The sequence below is a fragment of the Lathyrus oleraceus genome, chromosome 5, assembly GCF_024323335.1.
Source record: "Lathyrus oleraceus cultivar Zhongwan6 chromosome 5, CAAS_Psat_ZW6_1.0, whole genome shotgun sequence".
NCBI lineage: Eukaryota > Viridiplantae > Streptophyta > Magnoliopsida > Fabales > Fabaceae > Lathyrus > Lathyrus oleraceus.
This window is the reverse complement of record NC_066583.1, coordinates 102040570-102059059: the sequence shown is the minus strand read 5'-3', so window position 1 is coordinate 102059059 and position 18490 is coordinate 102040570.

The following is an 18490-nucleotide window of genomic DNA, read 5'->3' as shown; positions in this document are numbered from 1 at the left end:
GTCAAGCCTCGTGTGTACCGAGAAGGTGACCTTGTGCTCAAGAAAGTCTTGTCTTTCGCGCCCGATTCCAGGGGCAAGTGGACTCCAAACTATGAAGGTCCATATGTTGTTAAGAGAGCCTTTTCAGGCGGTGCTTTGATACTTACAACTATGGATGGGGAGGATTTCACTCGTCTTGTGAATTCAGATGCAGTCAAGAAATACTTCGCCTAAAAATAAAAACAGAATAGCTCGCTAAGTTGAAAACCCGAAAGGGCGGCTTAGGCAAAAATGAGCATCTCGGTGGATTGAAAACCCGAAAGGGCGATCCAGGAAAAAGTTAGAGACATAAAAAAAATGAATATATGTATCCCGCTAGATTGAGTACCTCATCCTGGGGCAATCTAGGCAAAAAAAATAAGGGATTTGGCAAGTAATTGCATCCTGACAAGGCTTTGTTCTACAACTGTCATCCGTCAGAGATTCTTACTCATTCGTCATCAACCGAAGCTTCAGATACATAGGATTCAAAATTGGTGGAGAAATGGTCATTATGTTCAATGTAGCCCTTTTCCAATATATATCACCAATTTCAAACTTGTATAGATCTATGGAGTCTTGCCATTTGCAGGCTACCATTCCATCAAATAAAATTGAGCCTTTTATCCAATTATTTGCACTCTTATTTGTTTCTATTCGACAAATGTTTTACGTGTTTTAATTGAGAAAATATCATTGTTTTGAAGAAACAAATTTTTCATAACTTGTTTTAAACAAAGTGAACATTCACAATGACAAAAGGATATTTAGGAGATCCTCAGTGCTCTCCCAAGGATGGTATGATCTCCAACAGGGTAAGACAGTTGTTCATATTCCTGGCATGATTGTATCTTCTTCCTCCGGAGCCTTTTGTGGTTTATTCTACTGAGTGGAATGCTTGTTGAGATATTCACCACTCTCCCCTGTAGCAATCTTTTCTCCTCAGCAGATGTGATCTCCTTGGTGGGTACGATACTTGGTGTTTGATCCCCAGAATCCCTTTACTTCCTTGGATATATTCCCCAGTAGAGTTGCTTATGCGGTAGATTTTATCTGTGCCATAAACTCCTATCCCTAGCCGGAATGACCGATGATCATTCCCCTGCAGAGGTCTTTGCTTCCTGGTATCTCTGATCCCCGGTAGATTGGATATTCTCCGGTGAATCTGGCTTTCTCTCTTGAGATGTAGTACCGGATGTTTGTACTCCTTGGAGCCCGTTTGTGTTAGAAATGTCTGTTTGTTAGCATTCATCATACATAAACTACGCATGTGTGCATATAATTTTCGAACATTCGGGTATTCATATTGCATGCTTTACCATATATCTGTGTTTGTTATCCTCTGCTAGTTGGTAATACATTCCCCAAGCAGATGTTGGTGTCTGATCCCTCAAGGTAGAGTCAGCCCATTAAGCAAAAAGTGTTTATCTTTCCTTCCGCATTCCCCACTGAGTTATATCCTCGTGGACAACGGTTATTTTCGCTTCCTCCCAACACATATATTGGGATGGGTTCCCCTATTGAGTTATATCCTCACTAGGACGAGTTTTGATTCAGTTTGCCTCTTTGGTTTGATCCTAAATTGGCCTCTTGAGACTGTTTCTTGTGTTTCCCTGTGGTATAAATGAATAATCGCTCAGTAATCAGTAATCATTCATCTTATCCTTGGCGGAGTCCGTGGTTTTCTACCCGGTATCCGGTAGATGTAATCCCCTCCTTGATGGTTATCATTATCCAATATTCGGTGGTGATATTCCCTTATTCTTTTGGATAATTGCTCTGATTAGGCAATTTTATCCCTAGCAAGCCCTCTTTCATTTACCGGTTGTCGGTAATGTTGGTTGCTCCCCTTGAATGGTCATCATTATATACCTAGTTTCGGTATCCCGATGCCTTTCTCTGTCGGTCGATCTATCCTTTATTAACCTAGTAACCGGTTGTGGATGATCTTCCATGCAAGTGTATTGTCTACGTTCTGACGGTAATAGATAATATATCTCATGCACTCTTTGGTCGAAGCCTTTTGTTCTTCCCCAATTGAGTAAGATTCGTATCCCTGTTTTGGAATCGAATGTCCATCCCATAATCGAGTTTGCTTTTTGCCCTCTTTTTGGATGATGAGTGTTTTGGGAACATTCCCCAATTCACGCTTTGGTTGGTCACCTATTATATGCCCAGTAACCGGCATCCCTGGTGTTCCTTCCTTCTGCTCCCTATTATGACTTATTGTCCCATGTGGAGTCAGATTTTCCTGAGTTGAAATATACCTTTTTAGGTCTTCCTCAGATGATTTGGTTGATTGATATCTCTCACCCTTATACCGGTCTTAGATACTCATTCTTCCCGAGCATGTTGTTCTCTCACCCTTATACCGGTGATCAGATCACACGTCTCTTTGAGCTTATTACCCAGTAACCGGTAATACCTCATCCCGTTGTTCCCCCCAGGAGATTTCTGTTGGGATCTTCCTCAGTTGAGTCCTTAGGGGACATCCCTAACTGAGTCCGGATTTTCATCCGAAGTATCCATTGCGGATAATTTTTTGTTGTATTGGCATATTCCCCAATACATGCATCTTCGAGTCAGCTCGAGTTCTTCCATTGATTTATTTCATGGATTCTCTCCGTGTCTCTCAGCAAGTCTCAAGTCGTGACCTGCTCACACATTTTCAGCCCTTTACTCCCCGGTAGAGTCTCTGTCTCCCTAGTGAGTGTATTACTCCTTTGGGATTTTTAGTTTCTCCGGATTTCGTTTCTTTTGTGGACGCATATCCCCACAGAGTTTTACCATTTGCATGCATACATCTGCATCCTGAGGTCTCTTAGGGACCAAAATTCGTCTCTTTGTTATTATTTAAGCCCATTCTACTTCGTCGAGACGAAGATTTCAACCTTCATTTCTCCGGCTAGAATGACCTTAAATAGGGGCATCTGTAAGACCCTAATTTTGTCCCTAAGATCCCTCATGGCATCATAACATTGCATTTGCATTGCCTCAAGGATCCTTAGCATCTTGGTTCCCTTTGCCTTTGGGTGGGACTTCTTGAGAGTGGTTTGAGATTACCAAGCATACTTGAATTGTATATCATTGCTTTTCTTATTGTATTTACTAACCAAAAGCACAAAAATATGTCACTAACATCTTTTGTTTGTAGCTTTGGCAATCACAAGGTTCAAAGCTTCAAGGAGATCATTGGTACATAGATATGACCAAGAGAAGATGATAGCAAGCATGGTAATGGTTCCCAAAGCTCTCATCCATCAAATATGCCTCCCTAGCATTTCATTTCATCATTTTGATCAAAGCAAGTCAAAGGGTTTGAGGTTGGTTCCCCAAAGAAACCCTAATTCATCTGTGCACCATAATGCCTTGCTCCTGAAGCAACCTCAGCCCATGATCAAATAAAATCAAGGGAAGTTATTTAATTCATCATTTCATGCATGTTTGAACTTATTTGGGTGTCCTCAATCATCAATTCATCAAGATATGAGGCATGGACTTGAGAAGTTGATCAGTCAATTCATCTGACTATATTGAAATGCACTGAGATGATTCCAAAAGCAAAAATGTTATTAAGGACAATATGAACAACTTTAATGTTCATCAAAAATGGATTTGAAGCTTTGAAGGCCATCTCCCATTCCAATACATTATAGGTCATTTTGACTGAAACCCTAATTTTGGGTCAACTTCCCAAGGACATAACTCATTCATTTTTATGCTTTTGAGGTGGGATAAAATGAATTGGAAAGCTTCAGATGTCTACTTCAAATGTTATGTTGGACAAAATTTCAAAATCTCAAAGGAAATACATGTGATAATGCAAGACCATAACTCCTTCATTGAAAGGCATTGAAAGGCAAAAAAGTCCAACTTCAAGTACCCATAACTCCTTCATCAAAAATCCAAATGATGCAAAATTTAAGTTCATTTTTATTGTCTTGAAAATATCTACAACTTTGATGTTGGAGGTTTTTCCATTTGAGGCTTGCATCATTAAAACAGAAGGGCTTGAAAATTGGCCAAATTTAGAAACTTTGCCTTGACATGTTTTGCACACTAAACTTTAAACTCAAAATTCACTAATTTCCACACTTCAAATGGATTTTTTCCCAACATAACAGTTGTTCCTTACATCAAGACCTTTCCAACCATTACTCACATGATCATGTTTGGATTTGGCAATTGGTATTTTCGAAGAGGTGAACATTTTAGGCACAATTATGGAATTCACATCATAACCTCATGCACAAGCCAATGCAGCTCTAATTACACGTCCAAATCATTGGCATCTGAGTTCAGCTTGCATTTCCATCCATTTCTGGGCTTTGCACGCGCCTGTACAGGCCCATGCATGAGAAGTCCAAATTCCATGCACATGAGAATTCACCTTGCTTGCAGTTTGTTTTGCTATAAATAGAAGTGCTCAGCTTCATTCAAACTCAACCTAAAGGCGCCTGAAACCCTGCTGAAGTGATTCCCCAACCTCACCAAAGAAGCTATTTCCATTTTTCTTCAAATTTTTCAGATCCGAAATTCAACTACATCTGGTTGAATCTTTGGATCCAAAGCTTCTAAACCTTCATCATTTAGTTCATTGTTCTTCTGTTTTGGTAAAGAAAGCAAGGAATCGAGCTCAAGTTTCCAGAATTCAAGCTTACTCTTCAACTGGTATTTTCTTCGAATCTCATCATCCATTGACCTATTTGCTTGGATCTTGTGTTGGTTGAAGTCCTCTCAATAGAGGTATCATGATTATGCATTTAATTTTTGAAATCCATTGAGTTCATGATGAACACCACAGAACTTCCATCTCTGATTTCTCTCAATATAGAGATCTAGAGTAGAATTGAGTGGCACAAGGATGATGTACATCATCCCAGCTTTCTAAAGAGGTATGGATCGTGCATTTTGGTTGTCTTTTGGATCTCTGCAATTTTGGCCAGAAAATCCAAGCTCACCGGAGAAAAAGGTGGCTCCGGTGGCCGTCCCATTGCCAGATGCATTGTGGACCCTTGGATTCATTTTCCAGATTTGATCTTGGCCTTTGATTGTTATGACTTATTTTAATGTTGTGTGTTACGCATTGACCTGGACTCATGGTGAGCGCGCGCCTCTGTATCATTTGATGTGCCACGTCAATTAATGAAACACATCCAACGATCCCTGATTTTTCATATTATTTCAATTTCTTATTTTATTTTGTTTATTCCCTTTTATTTCAAAAATCAATATCTCTCTCATTTTTAATCCAAAAATTATGGGATCAATTGCATTAGTCTCCAAATAAATTCTAGTTTCTATTTCTGATTTTTAATATTTTTTATTTCATCATTTGATCTTTTTTGTGAATTTTCTCTTTTCTGGTTATTTTTAATTCATTTTAAATAGTTTTTGATATTCAAAAAATACAAAAATATTTTCCTAACCTATTTGAATGATGATGGATCTATGAAAAATATTCTCATCAATTTTTAAAATGATTTGAGATTTATTTGAGATTTTAGTTCAATTAGGTCATTTTTATTCATTTTTAATTGATAAAAAATAGTTTCTGACTTTTAAAAATGCTGAAATTTTTTGTCAAACTTTGTTTGACCTTGTTGAACTTGGAATAAATCAGTTGGACCTTTCAAGGTTTATTTGAAGTGATTTTGAAGTTTGACCTTTCTTTTATTTTTTAATTCAAGTTTATTTTAATATTGAAAATGCCAAAAAATATTATGCTCATTATTTGATTTCCAATCTTCATCTCATTTCTGATTTATCATTGTTTGACTTTGACTTTCAATGTCATTTGGTCAATACATATGGATTGGTACATCTTATTGCACTTTATGCATTTTGATCTTTCCATTTTCATTATCCATTCTCCATCTCCTTCTTCTTCTTCTTATTTTCTTTTTGATCAATGAGTTGAAGGTTGATAAGTTAGCATTGATTAGGGAGACTTAATCTTCCTTGATCCAAATCTAATTCATTTTGATCAATTGATCAAGTGAATGGCTTTGTATTAAGGATAGGTTGTTTTCTAAATCATGCAAAAGGCTTAAACCAATACAAGATCAATTCTCTTTTTCTTTTTGGCATGGCAAGTTGTTGGAACTTGGTTCACTAATCAAGACTTCTAACTTGTGTTGTTGCCTACATTATTATTGACCGGCCTCAGATAGTTGTGACTTCTACATAAGTCCAATTACGATTGCTTAACATAGCGCTAAATTTGCCTTATGGCACACTAACTACTAACACTAACTATTGACAATTAACATTTACTTTTTGCTCTTTACTTTTAATGCAATTTACTATTCTTGCATATATTATCCATTTGCTTTTCCCTTTGCTCATTTGAGCACATGTTTATGTTAATGCCATTTGCCTTTTGCTCACTTGAGCACATAATTGTGTATATACTATTGTGCTTGTGTTTTGTTTTGATTATTGTGGACCAAATGCAAAGAATTGGACAAAATGGACTTAGACTTTAGGACTTTCCCTATGCAAATTTGGAGTCAAAGAGCAACTAGGCATTGGGCCTTTAGAGTGCTATAAAAAGTCAAAGAGCAACTAGGCATTGGGCCTTTAGAGTGCTATAAAAAGTCAAAGAGCAACTAGGCATTGGGCCTTTAGAATGCTTAAGATTGAAGATGAACATTGAAAGGACCATATTCTAAACTCCCTCTTGTCCATTCTTTGATTGTGTTATAGAACCTTTTGATGTGTGTTTTCTTGTGCTAGGAGTTCCAACTTGAGCTTAATTGAAGGACCATTGCCATGCTCATCCAAAGTGAAAGACACAAGATACATTGAGGATCTCTTAAGGGACTTGGTTGATTGCTTAAGCTTATTATTATTGTGATTGCTTATTCCAAAGGATGGGAGCTACCCTGATCATCAATATGATCTCAAGAGAGGAACTCCATTGTGGTTTTGTTTCTTTATCCCTCACCTTTTGTTTTTCTTAGGACTTTAGCCATTCTTCTTCTTCTCTCCACTCTAACCCAAACCAAAACTCTTTGTGCAAACATTTAACTATTGTTTTCAAACATTAGAAACCTAAGCCTTATGCTTTTGATTTTCAAACTTTCCTTTCATAACACTTATTTTGAATTGAATCTTTAAGTCAACTTTGTCTATTTTCTATATACTTCTAATTGGTAAATATAACCCATTCAAGTGTCTTTTGTGGCTCCAATGGCCACTTTCTTAATCAAAATCTTTCATAACCTTTAGCTATTAGGTTTGAGTTATCCTTGTGGTAGATGTAATACTCACCTATATCCTTAGTCATGGACAATAAGTCTTCCATGCTTATTATAAGGTTAACCCCTCACTCGCATGTTGAAGCTATCCTCACATGGTGGATTTGTGGTTTGGTTGAGTTTTCTCCCTTTGATAACAAAAGACCTTAGGGCTTTTGGGATCAATCAATTCACCAACTCATTTTTGAGATTTTTACCCCGAACTACGAGGTTTTGATCCTAATCTTTTTATATGATGGTACGTAGGCAATGGGTTTATCCATCCAAATACAAACTGTAAATAAACTTGTACATTCTCCTCTCATCTCTTCAATCATGTTTGCACAAACAAAATTTTCACAAAAACAACAACCTTGCAACAAGTATGAAAAGGGCTCCCTAGGAGTACCTAGGATGTTTTGGGTGCCTAACACCTTCCCATTACATAACCAACCCCCTTACCCAGATCTCTGTTTTCTTTTACTAGTTTTTGTTAAAACTATTAGGTTTTTGTTCGCTTTCTAACCATTCCTTTGGATAAATAGAAGTGCGATGGCGACTCGACTTGTATGATTTACCTTGGATTTAGTCAATATCTCTAATGGTAACGAATACCCCGCTATAATATGGGCGCCAATTGAATTGGCTGCACCATGTACCCTAGCCAATCCAATTGGTGCCTCCTCTCTAATTTTAAGAGGAGGCGCCAATTGGATTGACACCTCCTCCTAAAAGTGGGGTAGTTTGGGATTTTTTTGGAAATCAGGGTTATTTTGAGATTTTTTTTGAAAATTAGGGGTATTTGGGTAAAAAAATCGATTTTTGGAAGAGATTCATTTAGTTTATTTTTAAGTTGAGATTTTAAAAATCAAAAACTCAAATCAATTGTCAATTGGGATTTAGTTGCAAATAGAACCTGAAAAAATAGCTAGATATTGAGTTATTTTGGGAGGAGATTTATTGGGTTTTTGTTTCTTCTTTTTTTAAATTTAAGACTTTAAAAAATCAAAAGCTCAAATAAATTGTCAATTGGGCCTGAGTTACAAATAGAACCTTTTAAATTCAATATTTTTGATAATTTCTTAATGCATCTTATATATTTTTTAGCCACCATGTGAAAATATATAATTGCTTTCAAGATTTTAAAGATGTATCTCCAGACGAACCAAGTTCTAATTAAACGTTAAAATATTTCGGAGATGCATCTCCGTCGTAACAATTTAAAACATATATCATGGATCACACTCAGAAGCCACTTTACGATTTAAAATATTTTGAGATGCATCTCCGTTTATTTTGTAGAGAGACATCTCTGTAACTTATCAGAACATAAATGCCCATGCTATGTTTTGTTTATGTTTGCTCATATGAAGATTTAAACCATACAAGCGATATGCAAAAAATGACGTACATAAGTCAAGATAGTCCAAAAATATCATATATAAATAAAAGATCAATAAATGTCAAAAAAAGTCGAGAACAACAATAAAGTAACATGATGTCAAAATAAAATACAATGCATATTACTACTACTACTACTACTACTACTACTACTACTACTACTACTACTACTACTACTACTGCTGCTGCTGCTACTATATACTAATACAATATTGTGTATGTCTGACTACATCACCTTTGTCTCCTCTGCCAACTCTGCCTCCTCGACCATCAATCTCCCTGTCCTCTGTCGTTGTCTCCGGTACATCAATTCCCCTTGTGCCTCCGTCATGATGACATCTAGGATCTGCCTCACATCAGACCCATCAAGGAAGATGCCACTGTCAATTTTTACCTGTGCAATCTCTATAATGCAACGGCATCTAGGCAAGTCATCCTCAACATGATCTAACTGTGTTTGCTCCTCCTCTAGTATCTCCTGATGAGTTGTCCTAGATGGGTCTCCTGGAGCAGCATGCACCATGTATAGGTGTGACACCCTGAAGAACCATCTGATATAACCTTCGATGTATCTCCAATCATTCACGACTATGATACTCCATGCCTCATCCGGTACCAGATGACTCTCATAATCATCAAACATGTCATCTATCTGTCTACATGTCAAAGTAGGAGGAGCAGAGACAACATGGTGTCTGGGAATGGTCTGAGTGTAGCCAAACTGCCACATGACGTACTCAGGCAGACGAGGAGTAGTGAGACATGATATGCAGGCCAACCATCTAGAGTATATCACTATTTCATCAAATGGTCGTGTCTGATGGTGATTGACATAACTGCTGAAGTGCATATCCTCGGCAACCAAACGATCAAGATACACTCTGAAAGGCCCAGTCACCTGGTTCCCTATGAGCGAGGAAAAAGAAGTAGCACACAGAATATCCTCAATGTAAGTCTCAACACTCGCCTAGCCGAAGATACGCGGGAAGTGCTTAAGGATCCAAGTATGAAATGAAAAGTTTCGATCACACGAATTATTAGTAATGGCTTTGCAAATATGAAATGAAAATGACAAAGAAGCATTAAGGACAATGAAAATGACCGTAGTATAAGCGATCATGCACAAGTCCTTTAGGCCAGATAAGGACAAAACCCTTTGAAACCAATCCTCATTCAGCTGAGGTAAACCAGTAATCTTTCGCATGTGGTTAATAAATTTCTGCGGGTCACGCTCTAGAAAAAAAATCAGTGTCAGACATTTGTAAATTAAAGTTAACATAAATAAAAAAGTATCAATCCAACTAATGCGTCCAAGATATGTATGGCAATATGGTTTGAGTACAGAGACAATAATGACAAATTTATATGGCCTCCTTCAAATGCCTCTGGCTCAGCATCCGCAACATCATTACCCTCTAGAGGTGGCATTGAATCAACAACATCAACAATATGAGGTGACACAGACTTATAAGCATCTACAGTAGGAGGTGGCACTAGTGAATCGGGAACCTCCGACGCCTGAATAGGAGAAACCTGGTAACTGCGAGAGGATGGAATGAGTGATGGTCAGTAGGTGAATTTCGTCTCCTACAGGAAGAAGAAGATGAAGTAGCATGAAAAGAATCACAAGCTCTGGAAGTAGATGGATCTACGTGGCCAGAGGGACCAGGAGCCTCTGAAACCTGCTGACTCTTCTCCTGCATCACTGATGCATGTTGTGTAACCCTCACGTGCCTTAATATATCGTGTTTATCAGCCATTATGCATGTAAGTTAAAGTAAAACAGATAATTAGTGCAGCCAAAAATACCACCAGCAAGGAAAAAAACAAATATCAAGAAAGTTTTGGAGACGTATCTTCGGAATCTGGGAAACTAAACATTGAAATTTTTTGGAGATGCATCTCCGGAATTTTCTACAATTCAACAACTATGTCAATGGCGGCAATATACCCATGCAATCCAAAAAAAAGCTTTGATCATCCATTTCAACCAACAAATATGTAATACACTACATCTAAACTATCATACATACAATTTATAACCTTAATCATCAATTTCTACTCATTAACACAAAAACTTAAAAACTTATCAAAAACTCAAAAAACTTACAAATTTCAACTTTCCTTCATGGTTGGATGATGTTTCTAATACTGATTTAAGTTACTTTGAGCTTCGTTGATTGATTTTTGAGTTGGTGATGAGAAAAAAGTTGAGAGTGTATGAAATTGGTTTTGATAAAAATGAGAAATGAGGAAGGAGAAGGGTCTGGCGCAATTTAACCTCCAAAATATTCTAGAGATGTATCTCCAGAATATTTTAACGTTAACTGAGTCTTGGGTGCTTCCGGAGATGCATCTTTGGAAACTGGAGGCAAATATGTATATTTGCATGGTGGCTAAGAAACATATAGGATGCATTAGAAATTCCCATATTTTTTCTATGAACATAATGGGTTAATAAGTGGACTAAGGAGCACATTAAAGACAATTTGGACAGTGAAATTTAGAGAATTGCTTATTTCACTCTTAGTGGTGCTCACAAACCCTAGTGAAAAAAATAATAATATTTCTAAAATATAGAGATGTATTTTCGGACGCACCAAAAATCCACACCACATCCATTCATAAGTGAACCACGCCCTTATTTTGTCAAAAATTAACACAGAGATGCATCTCCGTTAAAAATACGGAATTATACCTGTTGACGGGTTTTGAGTGAAATACGCGTTATACCTTTCCCTTTCTCATTTTCAACAAAATGTCCTCTAGAACAAAGAAAAAGGTGTGTGTGAGAACCCCCAAATCCACCATTTTTCAACTTTGCTCAAACTTTCTACTGTATTGTCCCTAATCCAAGATTTTTATCAATCACTGCTTAAGTCCATTCAATCAAAGAGCTTCTATTTCTCACATTTGGTAATTCTGTTCATTTTTCTCTTTTATTTATTTACTTTTGATGAAAACATTACTAAATAGGTACATTAGGTTGTTTAAGGTACATTACTAAATAAGTAGTTACACTCATAGTTAGGTAGTTTATTCAGGAATGTGTTTTCTATCATTTTTGCATTCCCTGTTTTCTATTGTCGCACCTCAAAAAATGAGAGCACGACTTAGCGAAGCGTAATCGCACGCTCACATGATGGACTAAACAGAGTCACCACAAAACTTTATTTATTCCTAAAAAGGAAAGAGGAAATATCGATAAAACTCAAGAAAGAACGACAATGATTATGGTCGTCACAACCAAATCAGAATTCGGGAGTCGATTACGCAAGGGGAAGATATTAGAATCCCTAACGTCCGTTGTACTCAACGGGAATCGTTAGGTTAGTTGTGCACGTTAGTGTTAGCTTAGAAATGTTATGCTTCTCAATTTATTATGAGGGAAAGAATAATAGGATCGAAAGAAAAGAGAAGATGTTTTTGGATTTTGAAACGAAGGGGGCTAAACCTAAGTTTTTTATTAATGGGACTGACAAGATTTACAAATCCTGCTCCTACGTATCTCCAGGTGCAATAGAGAACTCAAGGCTTACGTAGTAATGGGTAGAAAAATATTTGTTTGTTGGTCGATTTTAGCGAAAGCTATATTATATTAATCGATAAAAACATTATTTTACCCAAAACAGATGAGGAGCGGATGTATACCACACATCGAATGGATTTACAAATCAACATTCGGAAAAATGTCACTTACCTCAACTCAACAATTATGGTCGAAGCACTGCTTTACATCACCTTAAGATAAATTGTCTTTCGTTTATGAAAAGGTTTTTCTAATTAATCGCACGACGACGAACAAAAGTTTGATTGGTTGGATGTATTTTTGGGCTTGAAAGACGAACATTTATGACTTACAAGCTCTTAGATCTTGGGCCTAATACTCGGGACTACGTCTGAACCTTTAATCCAGGTAATCTTTTTCTTTCAATTTTATTGAGAAAATACGTTTGAATATTTGCAAATATTTTAAAGAGAATACGAATACATAGGGCTTACAAGCTCTTACAACTTGGGCCTAATATTCGGGATTACGACTGGATATTCCATCTAGGGTAATCTTTTTCTTCAGATTTTATTGAGAAAAATACGTTTGAATATTTACAAATATTTTGAAGAGAAGATGAATACATAGGGCTTACAAGCTCTTACAACTTGGGCCTAATATTCGGGGTTACGACTGGACCTTTCACCCAGGTAATCTTTTTCTTCCGATTTTATTAAGAAAAATGTTTTGAAGAGATTTAAATTGAAAATAGTTTGAAGTGATGAAAATTTGGAATTGATTTGAAGTTTTAGTGAAGTTAACGCGAAAAGGGTTATTTACATGTGCGAGGATATGACCATGGATAGAAATAACTCAATTAAATCAACTAATCACATGAAAATCGACTCACAAATAATCAATTAATTTACTTGATAATTAAGAAAGAACTAAACCCCAAAAATATGTTTAACAATTAAAAAGAAAATTAATAAATTAAACTATAACTAATTAAATAATTAATAAATATTAATTCAAATAATTAAAACTAATTAAATGAAATGCAAATAAATAAAATAAAATAATAAAAGATAAAAAATTACATGAGAATAGTGAATTCATAGACATGAAGGTGCTAAAGAAAACAACTATAGGCCTAAGGCCCAATCTCATAAATGAAAATAAAAACAAAAATAAGCAAATCTAATTTAAATAAATAAAATAAGTAATGAAAAAAGAAAAAAGAAAAGAAAAAGAAAGGAACTGAAATGGGGGACGGTACACACTCATCCATAATTTATTTTGAAATTAAAAAAAAATGAACCTATCACAAAGTGACAAGCGGCGATGAGAAAAAACAAAAGAAATAAAAAACAAGATTCTCTCTTCTCTCAAATAAACAAAAAGGATTGTCTCTTCTCTCTCTCTTATATCTTATTGTGGAAGCAAAAGAAGCTATTTAATTATGTTACATTTTCTTTAACAATAATAACCAAGAAATCAAATGTAAACAAATTTTCCTAAATAAAGAGACAAAATAGAAGTCATAAGAAAACATAGGAAACACAACAACCAATAAAGGAAGTGAAGAAGACAATTATGGTGAGAAAGATATTGCTGCAGGAAGAAATGAAACAGATTTTGAATGATTTTGTGAGAAAAATGGATATGGATAAGTGAGTATGTTTTGTGAGAAGAATAAAAATGGAAGGGTGGTTGTTGTTATTTCTATGTGTTATTCATGGTGTTCATGATTCTGGTGAAGGAAATGTGTGGAGTTTTGTGAGATATGAAATAGATATGTGTGAGGTAAGTTGGAAATGAAATTTTAGATAAAATGAGTTAGTAATGGGTAGTTTTAGTGAATAATGTCACCATTTTTTCTACTAATTTTCTCTTATCTCTCTTTTTACTCTTTATATTTTCTAATTGACATGAAGAGAGAGGATGAGTGTGTATGAAGATTTATTGTGAAAAAAAAAATGTGTTAAGGTGGTAGTGAAAAGAAGGATATTTTGGTGTTGTTTGAGTTGTGATGCTTCTGTTGCAACAAGAAGAAAAATGTAGGGATCACATAAAGGTTTATGAAGAAAGGTAGGTATAAATGTTACTGAAACTTTTTTGAAGAAAACCTTTTTATGTTTTCTTTTTTCAATTGGAGAGAGAGAATCTCATTTGTGATTGTGGGGCGCCGCTTGGGTTTGTGGGATTGGTCTAGGTTAAATTTTTTTCTTCTTTCATTGCCAAGTGTATGGTTATATAGTGGACACATTAGGGTTACCAACTTATTTAATACCAACAATGCCCCTTAGAGTGTTGTTAGTATAAAAATAGTTATAAACAAATTAGATAAAAATAATACTAATATAAATCAATTAAATTAAATCAGAACCAAAACATAAAAAATTCTAATTAATTATAATCAACTTTTTTGACAAAGAAATAAAAATAAAATCACTCAAGATGAAAAAAAGTCGGGCGCAAAAATGCTCAAAAAATTAAAATGATTGCACCAAAATGATCAGTGCGAAATAAACTTATTGGAGAAATACAGCGTTTCTTTTAATTTTGAAATAAATTTTGACCGCTTAAACAGGCTCAAGCTGATAAAAAAGTGGCCGAAAAATTAGCTGAAAAATAAATCGAGTATACCAGATTAAACTACGTGAAACGTAGATTAATAAAGTTGATGTCTGGAAGCTTGATTTTAAAAATTTTCGTCCACTGATTTGACGCACATCCGTCGGTTAATTCAACCGGTTTGCGTGTAGATCTAAAAAAATTATTTCGACTGATATTCTAGGCACTATGCGGTAAAGAATGCATAGTATACTATGTAGAGATGTGACAACTATGATGAATGTACGAAATCCTTGATTTAGGGTCAAAATCAGGGTGTGACATCTGTGTTTCAGAAAAATGCAAAAATGTACTTTTGTATTTTTTTAATTTGATTTTTCAGAAATACAGAAGTGCACTTCCGTATATTTCCTGTATTGTTTGATTTTGAATATCTTTCATATGGGTTTCATTTTTTCTAATTTGTCTGGTTTAATTATAGGTAAAATGGTTGACAACCAATAACGATTGTTGAAATGTAGAGTGTCTCAACATGCATATGTTTACACACACACACACACACACACACACATAAAGAGAGAGAGAGAGAGAGAGAGAGAGAGAGAGAGAGAGAGAGAGAGAGAGAGAGAGAGAGAGAGAGCTTGACCCTCGCGCCCACTAGTTGGTGTCTTTTTATTTGATGTGGTATCATCCACTTCTAGAGTTTAGGTGTCTCTGACTTCGTCTTCTCGGAGGCAAGTGTCACATCCTGCTATCACATAAGCCCTACCAGTCCATGTTGATGCACCTGTCGCCGATACTGCCTTTCAAGATGTCGTTCATGAGGTTTTTAGAGGAGGCCTTTATGACACTTCACTACTTCCTCTGTATGCAAATCATGTTGCTAGACACGTGTGGGATGTAGAGGTAAAATATATCTATATTTATGTTTTGAAACATATATTTTATAATATTAGAACTTTCTAATAATGATATATCTTTCTTGCAGTACCGTGATGCTTTAAAATGCATCAACTATGGTAGGAAGACGGCAAGGCTGCAACAACCTGAGGAGCAATGGTTTCATGATGTCATACAGTTATCTGGGCTGCAAAATTTATGCATGACTAGTTATAATGTTATTAATCATGGTACGTTGTTAGCTTTCGTGGAAAGATGACACTTAGAGACCTCATCTTTTAATCTTCGAATTTTACTCTTTATCTTTTTGATAATTTCAAAAAGGGGGGAAGATGTATGGTTGTTTTTGTTTATTTCTTAGGATACCAAAAACAAAACATGAATTTCTAAATAAAGAAGGAGATATACAAGAAAGGGGGAGAATCAAGTGTTAAACAAAAACTTTCCATCAATATATTTTATCTTCATAAAAAGGGGGATATTGTGAAGATCATCTATCTTAGTTTAGTTTTTGATGAAGACAAAAGCTTATCAAAGAAGAAAAAGTTTGAAGTCTAACTAAATCAAATATTAGTAGTGCATAAGCTATTGGATGTTTTGGATTTAAGGAGATTGATCTTGGTGCTAAGGTACTTAATTTCAATTTATTATGTATAAAATTTAGATGTTTATGAAAACTCTCAATTATTCATCTCTAAAGTTTCTAATCATTCATGCATCAAAACAACTCAATTCAAGCCTTTTTTAAAGCATATTTTTCAAATTTTATAACGTGATAACCGGTTACACAAATCAAGTAACTGGTTACACGTTCATTTTGTTTGAATTTTTTAAAATGTTTTGCACTTTTTAAGTTAGGTAATGAGTTATCTAGTTTAAGAAACCGGTTACATAACTGTTGTTGTATAAAATTTGAAAACTGTTATGCACTTTTTAAATTAGATAATCGTTTACCTGATTTAATAAACCGGGTACAAAATGTAGAATTGTGACTTTTCATGAACCATTATCATTCCAAACACATGCAAACCTTCATGGAAATGTCTTACACTTATGTCTCTATTCATAGATGTTTCTTAAGGTGTATTTGTAGTTATATACATCATATTTTCAAATAACCTCCTTCATTTAAATTTTAAAAAATAATTCAAACATTTTCTAAGTGTTCATACATCAAAAACATTAAAACTTTTATGCATAAACTTTCATATTAATACAAAAGTTTCATTAAAATTTCTGAGTACTTTTATTGAATTGTACATTTATCAAATTGTACATTGAAAGAAAAGATCCAACTTTATCTTGGAATTCATTCAAGATTCATATTCTTAAGTTTATTCAAAAGTATGTTGTAAATTAATCACCAAAGTTATGGTGATAAGTTATTTGTTGTAAAAGGTTCTTTGAATTTGTGTAATTCAAAGTCCACAATAGTGTTTGGTGTATGTGAAAAGGTCCATTGAATTTAGTGGATTCAAATTCCATCATGGGTTTGGCGTTTATGTTATAAGATTGTAAGAGAGGTTTTGGCGTGAGACTTGTACAAAGATCTAACATAATGTAAAATCCTTCAAGGTGTGAAGGGACAAGTAATACCCTTGGATGAAAAGAGGAACTAAGATAATTGTCTTGTGTCATTTTCATTTTAGTTTCCTGCACTTTATATTGCTAACAACATACCATTATCATATCGGAAGAAAATTAAGAAAATAGCGCAAAATTGAGAAAAAATCAGGAAATCTTAATTCACATCCGCTCTTAGGTTACATCTCATGCTTAAAATTGGAATCATAGAAGGTTAAGGTAACTTGCTCCTAGATCCGGGTAAAAATGTATCTCACAAAACCGTTCTTAGTAAATGGTTGCAGCACCAACAAACCACCATGTTTCAATGGTAAATACTATGATTTTTGGAAAAATTTGATGCAAATGTTCTTAGAAGCACAAGGGGCTAAAATGTGGAATTTTGTCAAGGATAGAGCCTTCATTCCTACAAGTGTTATAAATGGTATAGGTCAACCAAAAGTGGAATGATTATGGACCGATGACGATAAGAAAAAATGTTATATGATAAGAAGGAAAAAAAATATAAATGTATATGCCTTAAGAAGTGACAAATTCTTATGAGTATCAAATTGCAAAAAAGCCAAGGAAATCTGAGAAACATTGGAAGTAAAACACGAAGGAACCGAAGAAGTCAAGATATCAAAATTAAACACTTTATAACAAGATTATGAATTGTTCAGAATGTTACCCCGTGAAACTATTCTTGATATTCAAAAAGTTTCATTATCCTAAAAAATTACTTGACCGCTCTTGGAAAAGTCCTCGCCAATGATGAACTAAACTTAAAAGTCATTAGATCATTGTCTAGAGCATGACAGCCAAAAGTGATGGCAATATTTGGAAAGAGGGGTCTTTCTAAAATTTCATTGCTTGTATTATTTGGAAGACATCAAGAACCTGAAATAGAACTTGATCCATTGGAAAGACATGAATTGACTCATCATAAATTGGAAAAGCATGAAAGGCGTAAAGTTAAAGTTAGATCCCTTACTGTGAAGTCTAAATATGATAGTGTTCAAGAAGAAGAATCTCAATACGAAGATGATGAAGATGATGTACTAATCAAGAAATTTGGAAAATTCTTAAGAAAGGAAAAGACAAAGAAAATTAGTCAAAGAGAAGCATCACTTTAAAGAAAAAAAAGTTACTTGTTTTAAATGTAGAAGAAAAGATCACATCAAAAGTGAGTGCACTACTCTTTAAAAGAAGAACAAAGTCAACAACAAGAAGGACAAAAGGCCAAAAATAGCATGTGTGACATGTCAATACAATGAAGTAAATTCATCTTCAGATGAAG